A 5,953-nucleotide genomic window follows, 5' to 3' on the forward strand; every position below is an offset into this window, starting at 1 on the left:
GGCTGGGTGGCAACCACTACTCCAGGGCCCCTTTAAGAGGACAGGTGGTTGCTAAGGAAGTTGGTCCCATACATAGCAACAAGCTGAGGCTGTGAGGCAGGGCTTAAAGGGACCTTCCCTCTTCCTGGCGAGGCTGGGCTTCAGAGACCAGCCTCCTGCTCCGAGGCCAACGGCGTCACAGGGGCCCTAGGCCTGGGTGTCCCAGGCCATGGCATCTCAGAGATCAGGACGCCAGGCTCACAGGACGTTCTTTTGTGGAGACCCCTCCTTCCCTCAAGTGGAAATAAGTGACATGGGAATATTAGAGCGAGTCAGGGCCCTAGAAATCACCACCCTGCCCCTTTGTGCCCATTGGGAATGGGAGGGACTTCTGCAGAGCTCCCTCCACCCCCACCTCGCTCCCGGGTCAAGAAGCCCCGCCCTCTGAGCCCAGCTTGTTCATTCTTTGGTGATGCAGCTACCCAGCAAAATCATTCTCTCAGTTCACCCAGAGCCGGGTGGAGAGGCAGTATGGTAAGAAATGGATGTTTTCTGTCAGAGGCTCCCATGCTGGGGTCCCAAGATGTCCCAGTCCAGAGGCTGGTTCAATTTTCCACAAAGCTCAGGGGACGTGCGCCATCTGCCCAATGCTGAGCCGGGCAAACAAAAGCCTATTCTGTAGCTCTGGTCTGGGGTGGCAGCATCCTGGGTCAGGAGGGCAGTCGGTGACTGGTTGGCAGATGCCCTAGCTGGCAGCCATGCGCCCCAACCAGGCTCTGGCCCCTTCATGCTACTTCTCGGTGACTGGTTGGCAGATGCCCTCGCTGGCAGCCATGCGCCCCAACCAGGCTCTGGCCCCTTCATGCTACTTCTCCTGGCCCTCATCTCCAGCCAGCCACGCCTGCATGCCTGCTGTGTCCACCCAGCGCTTGTGAGCCGAGGCACTCCCTGGGACAGTGCCCGGGTCCTGTCTATCCCTGTTGTCCCAGGGCTCGGCAAAGGCTCAGCACTGAGCAAGAGATGGCTGCTGCCCCTCCCTAACAGTCGGATGGCTGGACAAGGGGCAGCTCAGTGTTACTTCAGCAACTGGGGTTGGCTTGAGCAGCCAGATCTTGTAAACAGTGGGATCCTTGGGACGGGTGCAGGGAGACGCGGAGGTGGGTGTTTGGCAGTGAGGCAGGCTGCAGCGGTGGTTGGTTAAAGCAGGCTCCAGTTCGGGTACTGTTTCTCACATGCCATGTAAGAGACATCTTACATCTTGGGCCAGTGGCCTGAGCTCACTGAGCTGTAAAATAGGGAGACCACGTTGTGGACTGAAAGTGACCTTGTATGTGAAGTACATGGTGCGGGGATCTGGCCCAGGGATGCAGTAGGCGCTTAGTAAGCGGCAGCTGCTGTTGCCATCAGCGGAGCAGGTGGGTGAAGCTCCAGCCTGCTCTGTGTGTGAGCAGCCTCTGGGATTTCCAACATCCCAGTACCCCCAGCCTGTGGTGGTCTGTCTTTCCCAGAATATCTGTTCCCTGCAGGCTGGGGCAGCCCTGGGAGGGCCGCCACACTTGTGCACGGGCTTCAGCCTTTGCACAGACTCAACAGTGCAGCGAGTCCTGGGACTGCAGATGGGGTGACACCGAAGCCCCAGAGAGAGAGTGACCTGGCCCAGCGCCCGATACCTGGGGCCAGCAGGGGGGCTGCCCCTCTAGCCCAAAGCAATGCCCCCAACTCCGGCTGGACACCGCCCTTCCCCCACCTGAGCAGGGCATGGGGGGCCCCAGAGGAGCCCAGCCCAGGCAAAGCTTCTCCATGGTGCCACCCCAGTGCCCTTCCTCGTCACGCCTCTCAGGTTTCTTCCTTCTTTTACCTGAAGCACATCTCAGGAGTTAGCTCTGGGTCCCCAGCCCAGTGGGACAGCATGACCAGCAGCCCCCTCAGGCTGCCTGGAACCCACAGAAGGCGTCAGCTTTGGGACCTGTACCCCCTCCTTTGTTAGCACCAGAGTCGCCCCTGGGGGTCGCCGGGGCCAGGCTTATAAATGCACTGCACTCACATGGCAAGAGTGACCAGTAGGGCTTCCAGGCCAGCCTTCCAGATGGTGGGGTGGGGAAGGAGATGCTCCAGGTCCAAGGATATCCCTTTCTGGGGCTTGTTTGGAGAGCCTTCCCAAAGCTCCCTATTCTGGGACCCCAGACTCGTCATCTTCCCCTGGGACACTTTCTCATGACTGCTTCTGTGTCCTGCTTGGGAACTGGTGTTGGTGGCCCGGAACTGCTGGAGCTGCCAGACCGCAAAGTCCGGCAGCCGCTCCAGCAGCCAGGTCTTCTGATAGGAGTGGGTACGGCGCACAAAGGCCAGCAGACTGCAGCGTCAGCCCAGGGCAGTGGCCCGTGGACTGGGGGCTCTGCCGCCTCTAGGAGGTTCTGCAGAGAGGAAGCCCAGCCCCGAGGGAGACTGCCTGAAGCCTTGCCCACCTCTATGGAGCACACAACATGAGCGATTCATTCATTCAGGGTGTGTGTGTGTGTGTGTGATATAATACCACCCACCACTAGTGTAAGCTCACGAGGACCCAGTCTCATTCGTGGCTACATCCCCAGAGCCTAGGGTGAAGGCTGGCACATAGTAGACGCTCAGTAAATATCTATTAACTGAGTAAGACAGCCTGCAGCCTGGGTGGGAGTTTAGAATGGCACAGTAAAGGAGCTCGATGGACCCTCCCCCCTGCAAAACCACAATTTAATTGGTGAAGACTATTTTTTAAGAAAGAAACAATCATTTAAAGTGTCTGGAGGTAAAAATAAACTTATTTACAAAACAGAAGGAGTCCCAGATGTAGAAAACAAACTTATGGTTACCAAAGGCAAAGGGGGGGAGGGATAAATTAGGAGATTGGGATTAACATATACACACTACGATATATAAAATAGATAACGAATAGGGACTTACTGTATAGCACAGGGAACTCTACTCAATATTCTGTAATAACCTATATGGGAAAAGAATCTAAAAAAGAATGGACATACATATATGAATAGCTGATTCACTTTGCTATACACCTGAAACTAACACATTGTAAATAAACTATACTCCAATAACAAATTTAAAAAATAATAAAGTGTCTGGAAATTGTTCTAAGGGCATACAGTAGATGCAGAAACATTTATGAAAATCTACAAAATCTCTGCAAGAATGAGTCGTGGTGTTTGAGCAATGACGTACTTCGTTATCAGCTGTGATATATAGTATTACATATAATAATATGATAATGTGTAATAATAAAGTATATATACATATTTACTTTTTGCCCTGGATTTCTGGCACAGGGCTCCTAAAACCCTTGAAATTTCCTGAGTGAAAGGAGTGTCTTTTGCTGTTCATAACAAGCCCCTTTCCACAAACCTGAGTTTATTAGAGGGTTAGAACTTTCAGCAACTACCAACATTTAACATTTAACATTTATTTATTTATTTTGGCTACACTGGCTCTTAGTTGCGGCATGTGAGATCTTCATTGCGGCATGCATGTGGGATCTACTTCCCCGGCCAGGGATTGAACCCAGGCCCCCTGCACTGGGGAGCACAGAGACTTACCCACTGGACCACCAGGGAAGTCCCCAGACAATCCTGTTTAAATCTAGGCTCTGCCATGTACCAACAGGGGAACCTTGGCCAAGTTCCTCTGTCTTTGTGCCTTTGTTTCCCCACGTGTTAGTTGGGCTAATAATGACATCTAACTCCTAGAGTTGTTGAGAAACTTCAGCAAGATACGTATAAAACACTCATGTCTGGCACATAATAAGTGCTCAATATACATTAACTACAATGAGAATTATTATCTATATGATTTTGATTCCATGAAGCACTTTTAAGCCACTGATTCATTGTGTGATTGGGGCTATAAGGCAACACATCCATCCTCTCCAACACCATCCTCTCCTCATGGGTAGCCACTATCCTGACTTTGGTATATCTATCATTCTCATGCACGTTTTTACACAGTTACATCATAGGTATCCATAAGTATTCTACAGTACTTTTTATGAGGTTTAAAAACCTTACACATTCTGTACGTATTCTGTAACTTGTTCACTCAACATTAAGTTTTTGGGGTTTATTCATGTTGATATATGTAGGTCATGCATTTTTAACTGCCTTAAGAGTAGTCACTGATTGAATACACAACAGTGTATCCATCCTCTAGTTGATGAACATTTGATTGTTTTTTTTTCCAGTGTGTGTGTTTACTCTCTTTCCCCAGACTTGGCTGAGAATCATAATCACACCATCAACACTGACTGAGTGCTTACCGTACTCACTGTAGGACCAGCTCAGCACCGTTCCTCCATGGGCATCACTCACAGGAGGGGACCAAGTCCCTCATCAAGGTCTTGTGGAACGAGGCCCAGGTGGATGTGACCCTGATGCCAAGGTCTGTGCTCCTAGTCACTCCACCATTCTGCCTCCCAGGAACGAATGCCTGGTGTCACCGAGTGGGTGTACAGGCCCCTCAGCAGGGTCTGGCTGAGACCCACAGGCTAGACCTGAAACTCCAGAAAGGCAGAGGGACTGGCTGCAGCTCACAGACTCTCCTGGTTTAGGATCGCCCAGTTACGGATTCAACACTCTATGCTTGGTTTGTTGCAGAACACCCAGCCCATGCAAGAATATTTAACACTACTGGAGACTTTTTGGAGGAATGGTCTGCAGACTCCGTTTGTGCTGGGTTACAGGAAAACCAGGACTTCTTCCAGGAGCATAAAAAGGGCCATGCTTGTTTGCCACTGGGTGGTGGTGGTGAGGGGGTGGAATGGAAAGAGGCGCCAGAGACCCCGGGTCAAACGATGTCAGGAACAGTTAGAGAGACTAACAAGCCACTACCGTGGGCCTGGCGCGGACACACGGCCCCGGGGAGAAGGAGCAGACAGCACTGGCTTTGCTTTAATGTAAACTCAGTTTAGAACAATTTAGAATTGAAGAATTCTGATCTTGGATCTCACTCCAAGGCATTCTGGGTACCAGTGAGGCAACTACTAATTTAAGAAAATGAGAGTCTGATGCTTTCCTGCTGGAGTGAGCTTTGTGACACACGGGATCTTAGTTCCCCGACCAGGGATCAAACCCATGCCCCCTGCAGTGGAAGTGTGGAGCCCTAACCACTGGACCGCCAGGGAATTCCATTCAGCTCCTTCATCTGTAAAATGGGGAGAGCACCCACCCAAAAGACAAGGTATACAAGGGGGCCTGACAAGGAGCAGGGACTCAATAAATGTCATCATTACCTCCCTTACGGCAAGTCTCACCAGACAATAGCCTGGCTGTGGAGATGCACCTTCCGCCAACTGGCCCTGACTTGGATTTCTTAACAGTATGAGGGAGATCAGAATTTGAATGAGAGGGTGACTGGGGACAAAAGGGTAGAAACGGAAGTTCCTACAAAGAACCCCACACCCCTGCGCCCAGTATTCTAGCAGGTTTCCAGTATGACTCCAACCCTAACTTAAGGGTCCCCTCCCCACTGGGACCAAACTCATCACAGTCTCTCCAGGTCACCAACAGGCTTCATGACCGGCAGGATACACTTTTCAGATCTGGAAATAAGTTCATCCGAAGGCTAGATGGTGTGGCGGCAGGAATGGAGGAGGACAGCAGTAACGCAGATAAAATGACCTCATCACGTGCCCGAAATGCACTGGTACCACATGCTCGAGTGGGGCGCCACCTGCCAAGACAGAGACATTCTATATACAGAGACACAGGACGCTGGAAGAACTGCCTGGTCTCAGGCAGTGTAGAACACACTTCATGGACCGTCTCCAGACTCCAGGTAGCTCTAGATCCTAATGCAAGTAACAGTGAATGGATCCGGAAGGCTCCGAGCCACAGCCAGGGGTGGCTGGGCTCCTCCCCAGTGGACCACTGACAAAGCCTTTCTCCTTCCGCTCCCCAAAGTAAAACCAGGCCGCGAGTCACCCTGGACACCG

This window comes from Lagenorhynchus albirostris, chromosome 7, assembly GCF_949774975.1.
Source record: "Lagenorhynchus albirostris chromosome 7, mLagAlb1.1, whole genome shotgun sequence".
Classification (NCBI taxonomy): Eukaryota; Metazoa; Chordata; class Mammalia; order Artiodactyla; family Delphinidae; genus Lagenorhynchus; species Lagenorhynchus albirostris.